Source organism: Castor canadensis, chromosome 7, assembly GCF_047511655.1.
Source record: "Castor canadensis chromosome 7, mCasCan1.hap1v2, whole genome shotgun sequence".
Lineage (NCBI taxonomy): Eukaryota > Metazoa > Chordata > Mammalia > Rodentia > Castoridae > Castor > Castor canadensis.
The window spans coordinates 83,343,831-83,365,173 of record NC_133392.1 but is presented as its reverse complement, the minus strand read 5'-3'; positions in this window follow the sequence as shown (position 1 = coordinate 83,365,173).

Below are 21,343 nucleotides of genomic sequence, written 5' to 3'. Positions count from 1 at the left end.
GGTGATTCAGCACAAAGGTTATGTTGCTCATCCAGGGAAACGGTGAGAAGTAGGCAGAATTCCTTTAAAGAGCAAAATGAATTCAGAATACTAACCAGGTTGCTAGATCCTCTTTTGTCTAACATTAAAGATTCTATTACAAACTTGCAGTTTTTCTCCCCTTTACTTGTATGTGGTGATTTTGCACAAAGTTGAAGATCCTCACCCATGAAAATGTTGACAGTTGGGCAACATTCCTTTCAAAAGCTAACTCAGTTCAAACTGCTTAACAAGGTGCAAGGCCCTGTTCCTTGTAACATTAATGCTTCTCTTGCAAGAGTTGCAGTGCTTCTCCCTTTCACTTGAATGGGGAGATTCAGCAGAAAGGTTATGTTGCTGATCCAGGAAACCCTGAGAGCAAGGCTGTACTCCTTTAAAGAGCAAACTGAATTCACCATCCTAACCATGTTGCTAGACCCTCTTGTTTCTAACATACAAGGATTTTCTTAAACAACTGCAGTTTTTCTCCCTTTCACTTGTATGCGGTGATTTTGCACAAAGGTTATGTTTCTCACCCATGAAATGGCTGAAGGTTAGTATGCGTTCCTTTCAAAAACTAACACAGTTCACCATGCTTAACGAGGTGCAAGACCCTCTTGCTTTTAGTATGAATGCTTCTCTTATAAGAGCTGCAGCGTTTCCCTTTCACTTGAATGGGGAGATTCAGCAGAAAGGTGATGTTGCTGATCCAGGAAACACTGAGAGGTAGGCAGTACTCCTTTAAAGAGCAAACTGAATTCACCATACTAACCATGTTGCTAGACCCTCTTGTTTCTAACATAAAACGATTCTCTTAAAAAACTGCAGTTTTTCTCCCATTCACTTGTATGCGGTGATTTTCCACAAAAGTTATGTTTCTCACCCATGAAAAGGCTGAAGGTTAGGCAGCGTTCCTTTCAAAAACTAACACAGTTCACCATGCTTAACAAAGTGCAAGACCCTCTTGCTTGTAACATTAATCCTTCTCTTACAAGAGCTACAGTGCTTCTCCCTTTCACTTGAATGTGGTGATTCAGCACAAAGGTGATGTTTCTCATCCAGGAAAACAGTGAGAAGTAGGCAGAATTCCTTTAAAGAGCTAAATGAATTCACAATACTAACCAGGTTGCTAGACCCTCTTTTGTCTAACATTAAAGATTCTCTTACAAACCTGGAATCTTTCTCCCATTTACCTGTAGGTGGTGATTTTGCACAAAGTTGAAGATCCTCACCCATGAAAATGCTGACAGTTGGGCTGCATTCCTTTCAAAAGCTAACTCAGTTCACCATGCTTAACAAGGTGCAAGGCCCTGTTGCTGGTAACATTAATGCTTCTCTTGCAAGAGCTGCAGTGCTTCTCCCTTTCACTTGAATGGGGTGATTCAGCAGAAAGGTGATGTTGCTCATCCAGGAAAACACTCAGAGTTATGCAGTAGTCCCTTGAAGAGCAAACTGACTTCAAAATGTTAACCATGTTGCTCGACCCTCTTTTTCCTAACATTAAAGATTCTCTTAGAAACCTGCAGTTTTTCTCCCATTTACTTGTATGCGGTGATTTAGCACAATGTTGAAGATCTTCATCCATGAAAACGCTGACAGTTGGGCAGCGTTTCTTTCAAAAGCTAACTCAGTTCACCATGCTTAACAAGGTGCATTAATGCTTCTCTTACAAGAGCTACGGTGCTTCTCCCATTCACCTGAAAAGGGAGATTCAGCAGAAAGGTGATGTTGCTGATCCAGGAAACACTGAGAGCTAGGAAGTACTCCTTTAAACAGCAAACTGAATTCACCATACTAACCATGTTGCTAGACCCTCTTGTTTCTAACATAAAAGGATTCTCCTAAAAAACTGCAGTTTTTCTCCCATTCACTTTTAGGCGGTGATGTTGCACAAAGTTTATGTTCCTCACCCATGAAAAGGCTGAAGGTTAGGCAGCATTCCTTTCAAAAACTAACACAGTTCACCATGCTTAACAAGGTGCAAGACCGTCTTGCTTGTCAAATTAATCCTTCTCTTACAAGAGCTACAGTGCTTTTCCCTTTCACTTGAATGCGGTGATTCAGCACAAAGGTTATGTTGCTCATCCAGGGAAACGGTGAGAAGTAGGCAGAATTCCTTTAAAGAGCAAAATGAATTCACAATACTAACCAGGTTGCTTGATCCTCTTTTGTCTAACATTAAAGATTCTATTACAAACTTGCAGTTTTTCTCCCCTTTACTTGTATGTGGTGATTTTGCACAAAGTTGAAGATCCTCACCCATGAAAATGCTGACAGTTGGGCAGCATTCCTTTCAAAAGCTAACTCAGTTCAAAATGCTTAACAAGGTGCAAGGCCCTGTTCCTTGTAACATTAATGCTTCTCTTGCAAGAGTTGCAGTGCTTCTCCCTTTCACTTGAATGGGGAGATTCAGCAGAAAGGTTATGTTGCTGATCCAGGAAACCCTGAGAGCAAGGCAGTACTCCTTTAAAGAGCAAACTGAATTCACCATCCTAACCATGTTGCTAGACCCTCTTGTTTCTAACATACAAGGATTTTCTTAAAAAACTGCAGTTTTTCTCCCTTTCACTTGTATACGGTGATTTTGCACAAAGGTTATGTTTCTCACCCATGAAATGGCTGAAGGTTAGTATGCGTTCCTTTCAAAAACTAACACAGTTCACCATGCTTAACGAGGTGCAAGACCCTCTTGCTTTTAGTATGAATGCTTCTCTTATAAGAGCTGCAGCGTTTCCCTTTCACTTGAATGGGGAGATTCAGCAGAAAGGTGATGTTGCTGATCCAGGAAACACTGAGAGGTAGGCAGTACTCCTTTAAAGAGCAAAGTGAATTCACCATACTAACCATGTTGCTAGTCCCTCTTGTTTATAACATAAAAGGATTCTCCTAAAAAACTGCAGTTTTTCTCCCATTCACTTTTAGGCGGTGATGTTGCACAAAGTTTATGTTCCTCACCCAAGAAAAGGGTGAAGGTTAGGCAGCATTCCTTTCAAAAACTAACACAGTTCACCATGCTTAACAAGGTGCAAGACCGTCTTGCTTGTCAAATTAATCCTTCTCTTACAAGAGCTACAGTGCTTTTCCCTTTCACTTGAATGCGGTGATTCAGCACAAAGGTTATGTTGCTCATCCAGGGAAACGGTGAGAAGTAGGCAGAATTCCTTTAAAGAGCAAAATGAATTCACAATACTAACCAGGTTGCTAGATCCTCTTTTGTCTAACATTAAAGATTCTATTACAAACTTGCAGTTTTTCTCCCCTTTACTTGTATGTGGTGATTTTGCACAAAGTTGAAGATCCTCACCCATGAAAATGCTGACAGTTGGGCAGCATTCCTTTCAAAAGCTAACTCAGTTCAAAATGCTTAACAAGGTGCAAGGCCCTGTTCCTTGTAACATTAATGCTTCTCTTGCAAGAGTTGCAGTGCTTCTCCCTTTCACTTGAATGGGGAGATTCAGCAAAAGTTATGTTGCTGATCCAGGAAACACTGAGAGGTAGGCAGTACTCCTTTAAAGAGCAAAGTGAATTCACCATACTAACCATGTTGCTAGACCCTCTTGTTTCTAACATAAAACGATTCTCTTAAAAAACTGCAGTTTTTCTCCCATTCACTTGAATGCGGTGATTTTCCACAAAAGTTATGTTTCTCACCCATGAAAAGGCTGAAGGTTAGGCAGCGTTCCTTTCAAAAACTAACACAGTTCACCAAGCTTAACAAAGTGCAAGACCCTCTTGCTTGTAACATTAATCCTTCTCTTACAAGAGCTACAGTGCTTCTCCCTTTCACTTGAATGCGGTGACTCAGCACAAAGGTGATGTTTCTCATCCAGGAAAACAGTGAGAAGTAGGCAGAATTCCTTTAAAGAGCAAAATGAATTCACAATACTTACCAGGTTGCTAGACCCTCTTTTGTCTAACATTAACGATTCTCTTACAAACCTGGAGTCTTTCTCCCATTTACCTGTATGTGGTGATTTTGCACAAAGATGAAGATCCTCACCCATGAAAATGCTGACAGTTGGGCAGCATTCCTTTCAAAAGCTAACTCAGTTCACCATGCTTGACAAGGTGCAAGGCCCTGTTGCTTGTAACATTAATGCTTCTCTTGCAAGAGCTGCAGTGCTTCTCCCTTTCACTTGAATGGGGTGATTCAGCAGAAAGGTGATGTTGCTCATCCAGGAAAACACTCAGAGTTATGCAGTAGTCCCTTGAAGAGCAAACTGACTTCAAAATGTTAACCATGTTGCTCGACCCTCTTTTTCCTAACATTAAAGATTCTCTTAGAAACCTGCAGTTTTTCTCCCATTTACTTGTATGCGGTGATTTAGCACAATGTTGAAGATCTTCATCCATGAAAACGCTGACAGTTGGGCAGCGTTTCTTTCAAAAGCTAACTCAGTTCACCATGCTTAACAAGGTGCATTAATGCTTCTCTTACAAGAGCTACGGTGCTTCTCCCATTCACCTGAAAAGGGAGATTCAGCAGAAAGGTGATGTTGCTGATCCAGGAAACACTGAGAGCTAGGAAGTACTCCTTTAAACAGCAAACTGAATTCACCATACTAACCATGTTGCTAGACCCTCTTGTTTCTAACATAAAAGGATTCTCCTAAAAAACTGCAGTTTTTCTCCCATTCACTTTTAGGCGGTGATGTTGCACAAAGTTTATGTTCCTCACCCATGAAAAGGCTGAAGGTTAGGCAGCATTCCTTTCAAAAACTAACACAGTTCACCATGCTTAACAAGGTGCAAGACCGTCTTGCTTGTCAAATTAATCCTTCTCTTACAAGAGCTACAGTGCTTTTCCCTTTCACTTGAATGCGGTGATTCAGCACAAAGGTTATGTTGCTCATCCAGGGAAACGGTGAGAAGTAGGCAGAATTCCTTTAAAGAGCAAAATGAATTCACAATACTAACCAGGTTGCTTGATCCTCTTTTGTCTAACATTAAAGATTCTATTACAAACTTGCAGTTTTTCTCCCCTTTACTTGTATGTGGTGATTTTGCACAAAGTTGAAGATCCTCACCCATGAAAATGCTGACAGTTGGGCAGCATTCCTTTCAAAAGCTAACTCAGTTCAAAATGCTTAACAAGGTGCAAGGCCCTGTTCCTTGTAACATTAATGCTTCTCTTGCAAGAGTTGCAGTGCTTCTCCCTTTCACTTGAATGGGGAGATTCAGCAGAAAGGTTATGTTGCTGATCCAGGAAACCCTGAGAGCAAGGCAGTACTCCTTTAAAGAGCAAACTGAATTCACCATCCTAACCATGTTGCTAGACCCTCTTGTTTCTAACATACAAGGATTTTCTTAAAAAACTGCAGTTTTTCTCCCTTTCACTTGTATACGGTGATTTTGCACAAAGGTTATGTTTCTCACCCATGAAATGGCTGAAGGTTAGTATGCGTTCCTTTCAAAAACTAACACAGTTCACCATGCTTAACGAGGTGCAAGACCCTCTTGCTTTTAGTATGAATGCTTCTCTTATAAGAGCTGCAGCGTTTCCCTTTCACTTGAATGGGGAGATTCAGCAGAAAGGTGATGTTGCTGATCCAGGAAACACTGAGAGGTAGGCAGTACTCCTTTAAAGAGCAAAGTGAATTCACCATACTAACCATGTTGCTAGACCCTCTTGTTTCTAACATAAAACGATTCTCTTAAAAAACTGCAGTTTTTCTCCCATTCACTTGAATGCGGTGATTTTCCACAAAAGTTATGTTTCTCACCCATGAAAAGGCTGAAGGTTAGGCAGCGTTCCTTTCAAAAACTAACACAGTTCACCAAGCTTAACAAAGTGCAAGACCCTCTTGCTTGTAACATTAATCCTTCTCTTACAAGAGCTACAGTGCTTCTCCCTTTCACTTGAATGTGGTGATTCAGCACAAAGGTGATGTTTCTCATCCAGGAAAACAGTGAGAAGTAGGCAGAATTCCTTTAAAGAGCTAAATGAATTCACAATACTAACCAGGTTGCTAGACCCTCTTTTGTCTAACATTAAAGATTCTCTTACAAACCTGGAATCTTTCTCCCATTTACCTGTAGGTGGTGATTTTGCACAAAGTTGAAGATCCTCACCCATGAAAATGCTGACAGTTGGGCTGCATTCCTTTCAAAAGCTAACTCAGTTCACCATGCTTAACAAGGTGCAAGGCCCTGTTGCTGGTAACATTAATGCTTCTCTTGCAAGAGCTGCAGTGCTTCTCCCTTTCACTTGAATGGGGTGATTCAGCAGAAAGGTGATGTTGCTCATCCAGGAAAACACTCAGAGTTATGCAGTAGTCCCTTGAAGAGCAAACTGACTTCAAAATGTTAACCATGTTGCTCGACCCTCTTTTTCCTAACATTAAAGATTCTCTTAGAAACCTGCAGTTTTTCTCCCATTTACTTGTATGCGGTGATTTAGCACAATGTTGAAGATCTTCATCCATGAAAACGCTGACAGTTGGGCAGCGTTTCTTTCAAAAGCTAACTCAGTTCACCATGCTTAACAAGGTGCATTAATGCTTCTCTTACAAGAGCTACGGTGCTTCTCCCATTCACCTGAAAAGGGAGATTCAGCAGAAAGGTGATGTTGCTGATCCAGGAAACACTGAGAGCTAGGAAGTACTCCTTTAAACAGCAAACTGAATTCACCATACTAACCATGTTGCTAGACCCTCTTGTTTCTAACATAAAAGGATTCTCCTAAAAAACTGCAGTTTTTCTCCCATTCACTTTTAGGCGGTGATGTTGCACAAAGTTTATGTTCCTCACCCATGAAAAGGCTGAAGGTTAGGCAGCATTCCTTTCAAAAACTAACACAGTTCACCATGCTTAACAAGGTGCAAGACCGTCTTGCTTGTCAAATTAATCCTTCTCTTACAAGAGCTACAGTGCTTTTCCCTTTCACTTGAATGCGGTGATTCAGCACAAAGGTTATGTTGCTCATCCAGGGAAACGGTGAGAAGTAGGCAGAATTCCTTTAAAGAGCAAAATGAATTCACAATACTAACCAGGTTGCTTGATCCTCTTTTGTCTAACATTAAAGATTCTATTACAAACTTGCAGTTTTTCTCCCCTTTACTTGTATGTGGTGATTTTGCACAAAGTTGAAGATCCTCACCCATGAAAATGCTGACAGTTGGGCAGCATTCCTTTCAAAAGCTAACTCAGTTCAAAATGCTTAACAAGGTGCAAGGCCCTGTTCCTTGTAACATTAATGCTTCTCTTGCAAGAGTTGCAGTGCTTCTCCCTTTCACTTGAATGGGGAGATTCAGCAGAAAGGTTATGTTGCTGATCCAGGAAACCCTGAGAGCAAGGCAGTACTCCTTTAAAGAGCAAACTGAATTCACCATCCTAACCATGTTGCTAGACCCTCTTGTTTCTAACATACAAGGATTTTCTTAAAAAACTGCAGTTTTTCTCCCTTTCACTTGTATACGGTGATTTTGCACAAAGGTTATGTTTCTCACCCATGAAATGGCTGAAGGTTAGTATGCGTTCCTTTCAAAAACTAACACAGTTCACCATGCTTAACGAGGTGCAAGACCCTCTTGCTTTTAGTATGAATGCTTCTCTTATAAGAGCTGCAGCGTTTCCCTTTCACTTGAATGGGGAGATTCAGCAGAAAGGTGATGTTGCTGATCCAGGAAACACTGAGAGGTAGGCAGTACTCCTTTAAAGAGCAAAGTGAATTCACCATACTAACCATGTTGCTAGTCCCTCTTGTTTATAACATAAAAGGATTCTCCTAAAAAACTGCAGTTTTTCTCCCATTCACTTTTAGGCGGTGATGTTGCACAAAGTTTATGTTCCTCACCCAAGAAAAGGGTGAAGGTTAGGCAGCATTCCTTTCAAAAACTAACACAGTTCACCATGCTTAACAAGGTGCAAGACCGTCTTGCTTGTCAAATTAATCCTTCTCTTACAAGAGCTACAGTGCTTTTCCCTTTCACTTGAATGCGGTGATTCAGCACAAAGGTTATGTTGCTCATCCAGGGAAACGGTGAGAAGTAGGCAGAATTCCTTTAAAGAGCAAAATGAATTCACAATACTAACCAGGTTGCTAGATCCTCTTTTGTCTAACATTAAAGATTCTATTACAAACTTGCAGTTTTTCTCCCCTTTACTTGTATGTGGTGATTTTGCACAAAGTTGAAGATCCTCACCCATGAAAATGCTGACAGTTGGGCAGCATTCCTTTCAAAAGCTAACTCAGTTCAAAATGCTTAACAAGGTGCAAGGCCCTGTTCCTTGTAACATTAATGCTTCTCTTGCAAGAGTTGCAGTGCTTCTCCCTTTCACTTGAATGGGGAGATTCAGCAAAAGTTATGTTGCTGATCCAGGAAACACTGAGAGGTAGGCAGTACTCCTTTAAAGAGCAAAGTGAATTCACCATACTAACCATGTTGCTAGACCCTCTTGTTTCTAACATAAAACGATTCTCTTAAAAAACTGCAGTTTTTCTCCCATTCACTTGAATGCGGTGATTTTCCACAAAAGTTATGTTTCTCACCCATGAAAAGGCTGAAGGTTAGGCAGCGTTCCTTTCAAAAACTAACACAGTTCACCAAGCTTAACAAAGTGCAAGACCCTCTTGCTTGTAACATTAATCCTTCTCTTACAAGAGCTACAGTGCTTCTCCCTTTCACTTGAATGCGGTGACTCAGCACAAAGGTGATGTTTCTCATCCAGGAAAACAGTGAGAAGTAGGCAGAATTCCTTTAAAGAGCAAAATGAATTCACAATACTTACCAGGTTGCTAGACCCTCTTTTGTCTAACATTAACGATTCTCTTACAAACCTGGAGTCTTTCTCCCATTTACCTGTATGTGGTGATTTTGCACAAAGATGAAGATCCTCACCCATGAAAATGCTGACAGTTGGGCAGCATTCCTTTCAAAAGCTAACTCAGTTCACCATGCTTGACAAGGTGCAAGGCCCTGTTGCTTGTAACATTAATGCTTCTCTTGCAAGAGCTGCAGTGCTTCTCCCTTTCACTTGAATGGGGTGATTCAGCAGAAAGGTGATGTTGCTCATCCAGGAAAACACTCAGAGTTATGCAGTAGTCCCTTGAAGAGCAAACTGACTTCAAAATGTTAACCATGTTGCTCGACCCTCTTTTTCCTAACATTAAAGATTCTCTTAGAAACCTGCAGTTTTTCTCCCATTTACTTGTATGCGGTGATTTAGCACAATGTTGAAGATCTTCATCCATGAAAACGCTGACAGTTGGGCAGCGTTTCTTTCAAAAGCTAACTCAGTTCACCATGCTTAACAAGGTGCATTAATGCTTCTCTTACAAGAGCTACGGTGCTTCTCCCATTCACCTGAAAAGGGAGATTCAGCAGAAAGGTGATGTTGCTGATCCAGGAAACACTGAGAGCTAGGAAGTACTCCTTTAAACAGCAAACTGAATTCACCATACTAACCATGTTGCTAGACCCTCTTGTTTCTAACATAAAAGGATTCTCCTAAAAAACTGCAGTTTTTCTCCCATTCACTTTTAGGCGGTGATGTTGCACAAAGTTTATGTTCCTCACCCATGAAAAGGCTGAAGGTTAGGCAGCATTCCTTTCAAAAACTAACACAGTTCACCATGCTTAACAAGGTGCAAGACCGTCTTGCTTGTCAAATTAATCCTTCTCTTACAAGAGCTACAGTGCTTTTCCCTTTCACTTGAATGCGGTGATTCAGCACAAAGGTTATGTTGCTCATCCAGGGAAACGGTGAGAAGTAGGCAGAATTCCTTTAAAGAGCAAAATGAATTCACAATACTAACCAGGTTGCTTGATCCTCTTTTGTCTAACATTAAAGATTCTATTACAAACTTGCAGTTTTTCTCCCCTTTACTTGTATGTGGTGATTTTGCACAAAGTTGAAGATCCTCACCCATGAAAATGCTGACAGTTGGGCAGCATTCCTTTCAAAAGCTAACTCAGTTCAAAATGCTTAACAAGGTGCAAGGCCCTGTTCCTTGTAACATTAATGCTTCTCTTGCAAGAGTTGCAGTGCTTCTCCCTTTCACTTGAATGGGGAGATTCAGCAGAAAGGTTATGTTGCTGATCCAGGAAACCCTGAGAGCAAGGCAGTACTCCTTTAAAGAGCAAACTGAATTCACCATCCTAACCATGTTGCTAGACCCTCTTGTTTCTAACATACAAGGATTTTCTTAAAAAACTGCAGTTTTTCTCCCTTTCACTTGTATACGGTGATTTTGCACAAAGGTTATGTTTCTCACCCATGAAATGGCTGAAGGTTAGTATGCGTTCCTTTCAAAAACTAACACAGTTCACCATGCTTAACGAGGTGCAAGACCCTCTTGCTTTTAGTATGAATGCTTCTCTTATAAGAGCTGCAGCGTTTCCCTTTCACTTGAATGGGGAGATTCAGCAGAAAGGTGATGTTGCTGATCCAGGAAACACTGAGAGGTAGGCAGTACTCCTTTAAAGAGCAAAGTGAATTCACCATACTAACCATGTTGCTAGACCCTCTTGTTTCTAACATAAAACGATTCTCTTAAAAAACTGCAGTTTTTCTCCCATTCACTTGAATGCGGTGATTTTCCACAAAAGTTATGTTTCTCACCCATGAAAAGGCTGAAGGTTAGGCAGCGTTCCTTTCAAAAACTAACACAGTTCACCAAGCTTAACAAAGTGCAAGACCCTCTTGCTTGTAACATTAATCCTTCTCTTACAAGAGCTACAGTGCTTCTCCCTTTCACTTGAATGCGGTGACTCAGCACAAAGGTGATGTTTCTCATCCAGGAAAACAGTGAGAAGTAGGCAGAATTCCTTTAAAGAGCAAAATGAATTCACAATACTTACCAGGTTGCTAGACCCTCTTTTGTCTAACATTAACGATTCTCTTACAAACCTGGAGTCTTTCTCCCATTTACCTGTATGTGGTGATTTTGCACAAAGATGAAGATCCTCACCCATGAAAATGCTGACAGTTGGGCAGCATTCCTTTCAAAAGCTAACTCAGTTCACCATGCTTGACAAGGTGCAAGGCCCTGTTGCTTGTAACATTAATGCTTCTCTTGCAAGAGCTGCAGTGCTTCTCCCTTTCACTTGAATGGGGTGATTCAGCAGAAAGGTGATGTTGCTCATCCAGGAAAACACTCAGAGTTATGCAGTAGTCCCTTGAAGAGCAAACTGACTTCAAAATGTTAACCATGTTGCTCGACCCTCTTTTTCCTAACATTAAAGATTCTCTTAGAAACCTGCAGTTTTTCTCCCATTTACTTGTATGCGGTGATTTAGCACAATGTTGAAGATCTTCATCCATGAAAACGCTGACAGTTGGGCAGCGTTTCTTTCAAAAGCTAACTCAGTTCACCATGCTTAACAAGGTGCATTAATGCTTCTCTTACAAGAGCTACGGTGCTTCTCCCATTCACCTGAAAAGGGAGATTCAGCAGAAAGGTGATGTTGCTGATCCAGGAAACACTGAGAGCTAGGAAGTACTCCTTTAAACAGCAAACTGAATTCACCATACTAACCATGTTGCTAGACCCTCTTGTTTCTAACATAAAAGGATTCTCCTAAAAAACTGCAGTTTTTCTCCCATTCACTTTTAGGCGGTGATGTTGCACAAAGTTTATGTTCCTCACCCATGAAAAGGCTGAAGGTTAGGCAGCATTCCTTTCAAAAACTAACACAGTTCACCATGCTTAACAAGGTGCAAGACCGTCTTGCTTGTCAAATTAATCCTTCTCTTACAAGAGCTACAGTGCTTTTCCCTTTCACTTGAATGCGGTGATTCAGCACAAAGGTTATGTTGCTCATCCAGGGAAACGGTGAGAAGTAGGCAGAATTCCTTTAAAGAGCAAAATGAATTCACAATACTAACCAGGTTGCTTGATCCTCTTTTGTCTAACATTAAAGATTCTATTACAAACTTGCAGTTTTTCTCCCCTTTACTTGTATGTGGTGATTTTGCACAAAGTTGAAGATCCTCACCCATGAAAATGCTGACAGTTGGGCAGCATTCCTTTCAAAAGCTAACTCAGTTCAAAATGCTTAACAAGGTGCAAGGCCCTGTTCCTTGTAACATTAATGCTTCTCTTGCAAGAGTTGCAGTGCTTCTCCCTTTCACTTGAATGGGGAGATTCAGCAGAAAGGTTATGTTGCTGATCCAGGAAACCCTGAGAGCAAGGCAGTACTCCTTTAAAGAGCAAACTGAATTCACCATCCTAACCATGTTGCTAGACCCTCTTGTTTCTAACATACAAGGATTTTCTTAAAAAACTGCAGTTTTTCTCCCTTTCACTTGTATACGGTGATTTTGCACAAAGGTTATGTTTCTCACCCATGAAATGGCTGAAGGTTAGTATGCGTTCCTTTCAAAAACTAACACAGTTCACCATGCTTAACGAGGTGCAAGACCCTCTTGCTTTTAGTATGAATGCTTCTCTTATAAGAGCTGCAGCGTTTCCCTTTCACTTGAATGGGGAGATTCAGCAGAAAGGTGATGTTGCTGATCCAGGAAACACTGAGAGGTAGGCAGTACTCCTTTAAAGAGCAAAGTGAATTCACCATACTAACCATGTTGCTAGACCCTCTTGTTTCTAACATAAAACGATTCTCTTAAAAAACTGCAGTTTTTCTCCCATTCACTTGAATGCGGTGATTTTCCACAAAAGTTATGTTTCTCACCCATGAAAAGGCTGAAGGTTAGGCAGCGTTCCTTTCAAAAACTAACACAGTTCACCAAGCTTAACAAAGTGCAAGACCCTCTTGCTTGTAACATTAATCCTTCTCTTACAAGAGCTACAGTGCTTCTCCCTTTCACTTGAATGCGGTGACTCAGCACAAAGGTGATGTTTCTCATCCAGGAAAACAGTGAGAAGTAGGCAGAATTCCTTTAAAGAGCAAAATGAATTCACAATACTTACCAGGTTGCTAGACCCTCTTTTGTCTAACATTAACGATTCTCTTACAAACCTGGAGTCTTTCTCCCATTTACCTGTATGTGGTGATTTTGCACAAAGATGAAGATCCTCACCCATGAAAATGCTGACAGTTGGGCAGCATTCCTTTCAAAAGCTAACTCAGTTCACCATGCTTGACAAGGTGCAAGGCCCTGTTGCTTGTAACATTAATGCTTCTCTTGCAAGAGCTGCAGTGCTTCTCCCTTTCACTTGAATGGGGTGATTCAGCAGAAAGGTGATGTTGCTCATCCAGGAAAACACTCAGAGTTATGCAGTAGTCCCTTGAAGAGCAAACTGACTTCAAAATGTTAACCATGTTGCTCGACCCTCTTTTTCCTAACATTAAAGATTCTCTTAGAAACCTGCAGTTTTTCTCCCATTTACTTGTATGCGGTGATTTAGCACAATGTTGAAGATCTTCATCCATGAAAACGCTGACAGTTGGGCAGCGTTTCTTTCAAAAGCTAACTCAGTTCACCATGCTTAACAAGGTGCATTAATGCTTCTCTTACAAGAGCTACGGTGCTTCTCCCATTCACCTGAAAAGGGAGATTCAGCAGAAAGGTGATGTTGCTGATCCAGGAAACACTGAGAGCTAGGAAGTACTCCTTTAAACAGCAAACTGAATTCACCATACTAACCATGTTGCTAGACCCTCTTGTTTCTAACATAAAAGGATTCTCCTAAAAAACTGCAGTTTTTCTCCCATTCACTGTTAGGCGGTGATGTTGTACAAAGTTTATGTTCCTCACCCATGAAAAGGCTGAAGGTTAGGCAGCATTCCTTTCAAAAACTAACACAGTTCACCATGCTTAACAAGGTGCAAGACCGTCTTGCTTGTCAAATTAATCCTTCTCTTACAAGAGCTACAGTGCTTTTCCCTTTCACTTGAATGCGGTGATTCAGCACAAAGGTTATGTTGCTCATCCAGGGAAACGGTGAGAAGTAGGCAGAATTCCTTTAAAGAGCAAAATGAATTCAGAATACTAACCAGGTTGCTAGATCCTCTTTTGTCTAACATTAAAGATTCTATTACAAACTTGCAGTTTTTCTCCCCTTTACTTGTATGTGGTGATTTTGCACAAAGTTGAAGATCCTCACCCATGAAAATGTTGACAGTTGGGCAACATTCCTTTCAAAAGCTAACTCAGTTCAAACTGCTTAACAAGGTGCAAGGCCCTGTTCCTTGTAACATTAATGCTTCTCTTGCAAGAGTTGCAGTGCTTCTCCCTTTCACTTGAATGGGGAGATTCAGCAGAAAGGTTATGTTGCTGATCCAGGAAACCCTGAGAGCAAGGCTGTACTCCTTTAAAGAGCAAACTGAATTCACCATCCTAACCATGTTGCTAGACCCTCTTGTTTCTAACATACAAGGATTTTCTTAAACAACTGCAGTTTTTCTCCCTTTCACTTGTATGCGGTGATTTTGCACAAAGGTTATGTTTCTCACCCATGAAATGGCTGAAGGTTAGTATGCGTTCCTTTCAAAAACTAACACAGTTCACCATGCTTAACGAGGTGCAAGACCCTCTTGCTTTTAGTATGAATGCTTCTCTTATAAGAGCTGCAGCGTTTCCCTTTCACTTGAATGGGGAGATTCAGCAGAAAGGTGATGTTGCTGATCCAGGAAACACTGAGAGGTAGGCAGTACTCCTTTAAAGAGCAAACTGAATTCACCATACTAACCATGTTGCTAGACCCTCTTGTTTCTAACATAAAACGATTCTCTTAAAAAACTGCAGTTTTTCTCCCATTCACTTGTATGCGGTGATTTTCCACAAAAGTTATGTTTCTCACCCATGAAAAGGCTGAAGGTTAGGCAGCGTTCCTTTCAAAAACTAACACAGTTCACCATGCTTAACAAAGTGCAAGACCCTCTTGCTTGTAACATTAATCCTTCTCTTACAAGAGCTACAGTGCTTCTCCCTTTCACTTGAATGTGGTGATTCAGCACAAAGGTGATGTTTCTCATCCAGGAAAACAGTGAGAAGTAGGCAGAATTCCTTTAAAGAGCAAAATGAATTCACAATACTAACCAGGTTGCTAGACCCTCTTTTGTCTAACATTAAAGATTCTCTTACAAACCTGGAATCTTTCTCCCATTTACCTGTAGGTGGTGATTTTGCACAAAGTTGAAGATCCTCACCCATGAAAATGCTGACAGTTGGGCTGCATTCCTTTCAAAAGCTAACTCAGTTCACCATGCTTAACAAGGTGCAAGGCCCTGTTGCTTGTAACATTAATGCTTCTCTTGCAAGAGCTGCAGTGCTTCTCCCTTTCACTTGAATGGGGTGATTCAGCAGAAAGGTGATGTTGCTCATCCAGGAAAACACTCAGAGTTATGCAGTAGTCCCTTGAAGAGCAAACTGACTTCAAAATGTTAACCATGTTGCTCGACCCTCTTTTTCCTAACATTAAAGATTCTCTTAGAAACCTGCAGTTTTTCTCCCATTTACTTGTATGCGGTGATTTAGCACAATGTTGAAGATCTTCATCCATGAAAACGCTGACAGTTGGGCAGCGTTTCTTTCAAAAGCTAACTCAGTTCACCATGCTTAACAAGGTGCATTAATGCTTCTCTTACAAGAGCTACGGTGCTTCTCCCATTCACCTGAAAAGGGAGATTCAGCAGAAAGGTGATGTTGCTGATCCAGGAAACACTGAGAGCTAGGAAGTACTCCTTTAAACAGCAAACTGAATTCACCATACTAACCATGTTGCTAGACCCTCTTGTTTCTAACATAAAAGGATTCTCCTAAAAAACTGCAGTTTTTCTCCCATTCACTTTTAGGCGGTGATGTTGCACAAAGTTTATGTTCCTCACCCATGAAAAGGCTGAAGGTTAGGCAGCATTCCTTTCAAAAACTAACACAGTTCACCATGCTTAACAAGGTGCAAGACCGTCTTGCTTGTCAAATTAATCCTTCTCTTACAAGAGCTACAGTGCTTTTCCCTTTCACTTGAATGCGGTGATTCAGCACAAAGGTTATGTTGCTCATCCAGGGAAACGGTGAGAAGTAGGCAGAATTCCTTTAAAGAGCAAAATGAATTCACAATACTAACCAGGTTGCTTGATCCTCTTTTGTCTAACATTAAAGATTCTATTACAAACTTGCAGTTTTTCTCCCCTTTACTTGTATGTGGTGATTTTGCACAAAGTTGAAGATCCTCACCCATGAAAATGCTGACAGTTGGGCAGCATTCCTTTCAAAAGCTAACTCAGTTCAAAATGCTTAACAAGGTGCAAGGCCCTGTTCCTTGTAACATTAATGCTTCTCTTGCAAGAGTTGCAGTGCTTCTCCCTTTCACTTGAATGGGGAGATTCAGCAGAAAGGTTATGTTGCTGATCCAGGAAACCCTGAGAGCAAGGCAGTACTCCTTTAAAGAGCAAACTGAATTCACCATCCTAACCATGTTGCTAGACCCTCTTGTTTCTAACATACAAGGATTTTCTTAAAAAACTGCAGTTTTTCTCCCTTTCACTTGTATACGGTGATTTTGCACAAAGGTTATGTTTCTCACCCATGAAATGGCTGAAGGTTAGTATGCGTTCCTTTCAAAAACTAACACAGTTCACCATGCTTAACGAGGTGCAAGACCCTCTTGCTTTTAGTATGAATGCTTCTCTTATAAGAGCTGCAGCGTTTCCCTTTCACTTGAATGGGGAGATTCAGCAGAAAGGTGATGTTGCTGATCCAGGAAACACTGAGAGGTAGGCAGTACTCCTTTAAAGAGCAAAGTGAATTCACCATACTAACCATGTTGCTAGACCCTCTTGTTTCTAACATAAAACGATTCTCTTAAAAAACTGCAGTTTTTCTCCCATTCACTTGAATGCGGTGATTTTCCACAAAAGTTATGTTTCTCACCCATGAAAAGGCTGAAGGTTAGGCAGCGTTCCTTTCAAAAACTAACACAGTTCACCAAGCTTAACAAAGTGCAAGACCCTCTTGCTTGTAACATTAATCCTTCTCTTACAAGAGCTACAGTGCTTCTCCCTTTCACTTGAATGCGGTGACTCAGCACAAAGGTGATGTTTCTCATCCAGGAAAACAGTGAGAAGTAGGCAGAATTCCTTTAAAGAGCAAAATGAATTCACAATACTTACCAGGTTGCTAGACCCTCTTTTGTCTAACATTAACGATTCTCTTACAAACCTGGAGTCTTTCTCCCATTTACCTGTATGTGGTGATTTTGCACAAAGATGAAGATCCTCACCCATGAAAATGCTGACAGTTGGGCAGCATTCCTTTCAAAAGCTAACTCAGTTCACCATGCTTGACAAGGTGCAAGGCCCTGTTGCTTGTAACATTAATGCTTCTCTTGCAAGAGCTGCAGTGCTTCTCCCTTTCACTTGAATGGGGTGATTCAGCAGAAAGGTGATGTTGCTCATCCAGGAAAACACTCAGAGTTATGCAGTAGTCCCTTGAAGAGCAAACTGACTTCAAAATGTTAACCATGTTGCTCGACCCTCTTTTTCCTAACATTAAAGATTCTCTTAGAAACCTGCAGTTTTTCTCCCATTTACTTGTATGCGGTGATTTAGCACAATGTTGAAGATCTTCATCCATGAAAACGCTGACAGTTGGGCAGCGTTTCTTTCAAAAGCTAACTCAGTTCACCATGCTTAACAAGGTGCATTAATGCTTCTCTTACAAGAGCTACGGTGCTTCTCCCATTCACCTGAAAAGGGAGATTCAGCAGAAAGGTGATGTTGCTGATCCAGGAAACACTGAGAGCTAGGAAGTACTCCTTTAAACAGCAAACTGAATTCACCATACTAACCATGTTGCTAGACCCTCTTGTTTCTAACATAAAAGGATTCTCCTAAAAAACTGCAGTTTTTCTCCCATTCACTGTTAGGCGGTGATGTTGTACAAAGTTTATGTTCCTCACCCATGAAAAGGCTGAAGGTTAGGCAGCATTCCTTTCAAAAACTAACACAGTTCACCATGCTTAACAAGGTGCAAGACCGTCTTGCTTGTCAAATTAATCCTTCTCTTACAAGAGCTACAGTGCTTTTCCCTTTCACTTGAATGCGGTGATTCAGCACAAAGGTTATGTTGCTCATCCAGGGAAACGGTGAGAAGTAGGCAGAATTCCTTTAAAGAGCAAAATGAATTCAGAATACTAACCAGGTTGCTAGATCCTCTTTTGTCTAACATTAAAGATTCTATTACAAACTTGCAGTTTTTCTCCCCTTTACTTGTATGTGGTGATTTTGCACAAAGTTGAAGATCCTCACCCATGAAAATGTTGACAGTTGGGCAACATTCCTTTCAAAAGCTAACTCAGTTCAAACTGCTTAACAAGGTGCAAGGCCCTGTTCCTTGTAACATTAATGCTTCTCTTGCAAGAGTTGCAGTGCTTCTCCCTTTCACTTGAATGGGGAGATTCAGCAGAAAGGTTATGTTGCTGATCCAGGAAACCCTGAGAGCAAGGCTGTACTCCTTTAAAGAGCAAACTGAATTCACCATCCTAACCATGTTGCTAGACCCTCTTGTTTCTAACATACAAGGATTTTCTTAAACAACTGCAGTTTTTCTCCCTTTCACTTGTATGCGGTGATTTTGCACAAAGGTTATGTTTCTCACCCATGAAATGGCTGAAGGTTAGTATGCGTTCCTTTCAAAAACTAACACAGTTCACCATGCTTAACGAGGTGCAAGACCCTCTTGCTTTTAGTATGAATGCTTCTCTTATAAGAGCTGCAGCGTTTCCCTTTCACTTGAATGGGGAGATTCAGCAGAAAGGTGATGTTGCTGATCCAGGAAACACTGAGAGGTAGGCAGTACTCCTTTAAAGAGCAAACTGAATTCACCATACTAACCATGTTGCTAGACCCTCTTGTTTCTAACATAAAACGATTCTCTTAAAAAACTGCAGTTTTTCTCCCATTCACTTGTATGCGGTGATTTTCCACAAAAGTTATGTTTCTCACCCATGAAAAGGCTGAAGGTTAGGCAGCGTTCCTTTCAAAAACTAACACAGTTCACCATGCTTAACAAAGTGCAAGACCCTCTTGCTTGTAACATTAATCCTTCTCTTACAAGAGCTACAGTGCTTCTCCCTTTCACTTGAATGTGGTGATTCAGCACAAAGGTGATGTTTCTCATCCAGGAAAACAGTGAGAAGTAGGCAGAATTCCTTTAAAGAGCTAAATGAATTCACAATACTAACCAGGTTGCTAGACCCTCTTTTGTCTAACATTAAAGATTCTCTTACAAACCTGGAATCTTTCTCCCATTTACCTGTAGGTGGTGATTTTGCACAAAGTTGAAGATCCTCACCCATGAAAATGCTGACAGTTGGGCTGCATTCCTTTCAAAAGCTAACTCAGTTCACCATGCTTAACAAGGTGCAAGGCCCTGTTGCTGGTAACATTAATGCTTCTCTTGCAAGAGCTGCAGTGCTTCTCCCTTTCACTTGAATGGGGTGATTCAGCAGAAAGGTGATGTTGCTCATCCAGGAAAACACTCAGAGTTATGCAGTAGTCCCTTGAAGAGCAAACTGACTTCAAAATGTTAACCATGTTGCTCGACCCTCTTTTTCCTAACATTAAAGATTCTCTTAGAAACCTGCAGTTTTTCTCCCATTTACTTGTATGCGGTGATTTAGCACAATGTTGAAGATCTTCATCCATGAAAACGCTGACAGTTGGGCAGCGTTTCTTTCAAAAGCTAACTCAGGTCACCATGCTTAACAAGGTGCATTAATGCTTCTCTTACAAGAGCTACGGTGCTTCTCCCATTCACCTGAAAAGGGAGATTCAGCAGAAAGGTGATGTTGCTGATCCAGGAAACACTGAGAGCTAGGAAGTACTCCTTTAAACAGCAAACTGAATTCACCATACTAACCATGTTGCTAGACCCTCTTGTTTCTAACATAAAAGGATTCTCCTAAAAAACTGCAGTTTTTCTCCCATTCACTTTTAGGCGGTGATGTTGCACAAAGTTTATGTTCCTCACCCATGAAAAGGCTGAAGGTTAGGCAGCATTCCTTTCAAAAACTAACACAGTTCACCATGCTTAACAAGGTGCAAGACCGTCTTGCTTGTCAAATTAATCCTTCTCTTACAAGAGCTACAGTGCTTTTCCCTTTCACTTGAATGCGGTGATTCAGCACAAAGGTTATGTTGCTCATCCAGGGAAACGGTGAGAAGTAGGCAGAATTCCTTTAAAGAGCAAAATGAATTCACAATACTAACCAGGTTGCTTGATCCTCTTTTGTCTAACATTAAAGATTCTATTACAAACTTGCAGTTTTTCTCCCCTTTACTTGTATGTGGTGATTTTGCACAAAGTTGAAGATCCTCACCCATGAAAATGCTGACAGTTGGGCAGCATTCCTTTCAAAAGCTAACTCAGTTCAAAATGCTTAACAAGGTGCAAGGCCCTGTTCCTTGTAACATTAATGCTTCTCTTGCAAGAGTTGCAGTGCTTCTCCCTTTCACTTGAATGGGGAGATTCAGCAGAAAGGTTATGTTGCTGATCCAGGAAACCCTGAGAGCAAGGCAGTACTCCTTTAAAGAGCAAACTGAATTCACCATCCTAACCATGTTGCTAGACCCTCTTGTTTCTAACATACAAGGATTTTCTTAAAAAACTGCAGTTTTTCTCCCTTTCACTTGTATACGGTGATTTTGCACAAAGGTTATGTTTCTCACCCATGAAATGGCTGAAGGTTAGTATGCGTTCCTTTCAAAAACTAACACAGTTCACCATGCTTAACGAGGTGCAAGACCCTCTTGCTTTTAGTATGAATGCTTCTCTTATAAGAGCTGCAGCGTTTCCCTTTCACTTGAATGGGGAGATTCAGCAGAAAGGTGATGTTGCTGATCCAGGAAACACTGAGAGGTAGGCAGTACTCCTTTAAAGAGCAAAGTGAATTCACCATACTAACCATGTTGCTAGTCCCTCTTGTTTATAACATAAAAGGATTCTCCTAAAAAACTGCAGTTTTTCTCCCATTCACTTTTAGGCGGTGATGTTGCACAAAGTTTATGTTCCTCACCCAAGAAAAGGGTGAAGGTTAGGCAGCATTCCTTTCAAAAACTAACACAGTTCACCATGCTTAACAAGGTGCAAGACCGTCTTGCTTGTCAAATTAATCCTTCTCTTACAAGAGCTACAGTGCTTTTCCCTTTCACTTGAATGCGGTGATTCAGCACAAAGGTTATGTTGCTCATCCAGGGAAACGGTGAGAAGTAGGCAGAATTCCTTTAAAGAGCAAAATGAATTCACAATACTAACCAGGTTGCTAGATCCTCTTTTGTCTAACATTAAAGATTCTATTACAAACTTGCAGTTTTTCTCCCCTTTACTTGTATGTGGTGATTTTGCACAAAGTTGAAGATCCTCACCCATGAAAATGCTGACAGTTGGGCAGCATTCCTTTCAAAAGCTAACTCAGTTC